The sequence below is a fragment of the Colobus angolensis genome, unplaced genomic scaffold (genome assembly GCF_000951035.1).
Source record: "Colobus angolensis palliatus isolate OR3802 unplaced genomic scaffold, Cang.pa_1.0 Scaffold642, whole genome shotgun sequence".
Taxonomy (NCBI): Eukaryota; Metazoa; Chordata; class Mammalia; order Primates; family Cercopithecidae; genus Colobus; species Colobus angolensis.
The window spans coordinates 214695-215286 of record NW_012120066.1 but is presented as its reverse complement, the minus strand read 5'-3'; positions in this window follow the sequence as shown (position 1 = coordinate 215286).

Sequence of the window (592 nt, the reverse complement as noted above, 5' to 3'; positions counted from 1 at the left end):
CATGGATCAGGGACAGATTTTGGAATAGGTTCAATGCTGTTCTACCCGTGAAGATTTATATGAAACCAACCAAACATCCAGGTTATCTAAATTGTAAAATCTCCATTCAAAACATTAGGGCAGCAGCTAAATATACTCGTCACAGTGAATTTATACAAACCTACATCCATGCAATGTTTATCATAATTCAGAATATCCATCATGGTTAGAGGGAATATATCTGTCCTAGAGAGTGAGTCATAAAAAAAAAAAAATCTGAAACCTTCCCTTTTGTGACCGTTTGAAATTTGGGATTCTGTCTGCAATCTCAGGAGAAGGTAGAGGGACGTATCTCCAACCATCTCAATGTGTGATGCTGAGAATGTGGCCTGACCTTTATACACTTCTGTGTGAATAGATACAGATTGGGGATCATAGTGACAATTTCAGTCTAAAACTATAATAGTTCAGCACAGGAGTATAATCTCATCATCAAGATTAGTGCAATTGCCTTTCCTGGGAACAAGAGAGGACATCTGTGAACCCTCCCCTCTGAGAGCACAAGGAACTCTGGTTCTTCCCTGACAGGTCACACTTCTGAAACTTGGCTGGA